The sequence below is a fragment of the Penaeus monodon genome, chromosome 28, assembly GCF_015228065.2.
Source record: "Penaeus monodon isolate SGIC_2016 chromosome 28, NSTDA_Pmon_1, whole genome shotgun sequence".
In the NCBI taxonomy this organism is placed as follows: Eukaryota; Metazoa; Arthropoda; class Malacostraca; order Decapoda; family Penaeidae; genus Penaeus; species Penaeus monodon.
This window is the reverse complement of record NC_051413.1, coordinates 22,229,762-22,230,295: the sequence shown is the minus strand read 5'-3', so window position 1 is coordinate 22,230,295 and position 534 is coordinate 22,229,762. Positions and strand designations below refer to the sequence as shown.

At 37.6% G+C, this 534-nt stretch overlaps 1 pseudogene; it reads left to right on the top strand.

The window, feature by feature from the left end:
- Positions 1 to 528, top strand: part of LOC119591097 — a 4,721-nt pseudogene extending 4,193 nt beyond the window's left edge.
- The last annotated feature ends 6 nt before the right edge of the window (positions 529 to 534 follow it).

Here is a 534-nt window from a genome sequence, read left to right as displayed (position 1 = left end):
CTTGTAGTTGTGTATGTGCATATATGAAAATGAGAGAGAAAACTGATATATAATGCAGCTTACGTGTTATTATTACTTTTTATTTCATGAACAGAAAACATAGCAACTATCAGTGTTCACTATTCAATACTTACGAATTACGTTATCATAAACGATAAAACGTATTACTCTTTAACCAATAAAACACAGACATCCCTTCCCCATTATCACAAAACTAAAAAAAAAAATCACATCACAATACCAGCATATACTTACAAAAACAAACAAACGAACCTTTCTGTAATGTAAATGTAAACCTACCTCCCACAATAACTCAAGCACAACCATTTCTTCTCCACGCTCACAACACCAGTGCAACAAGCGAAGATTCTCGGCCCAGCAGAAGTATACATCAAGAATGGATCCACAATAAGCCTCATCTGTACTGTGAATACCCACTCGGAGAACGTCGGTGTTGTCACTTGGTTCAGGAATAATGCTGAGCTAGATTACGATTCCCCACGGTAGGTCGTCCTGTTCCATATGACTTGGGGG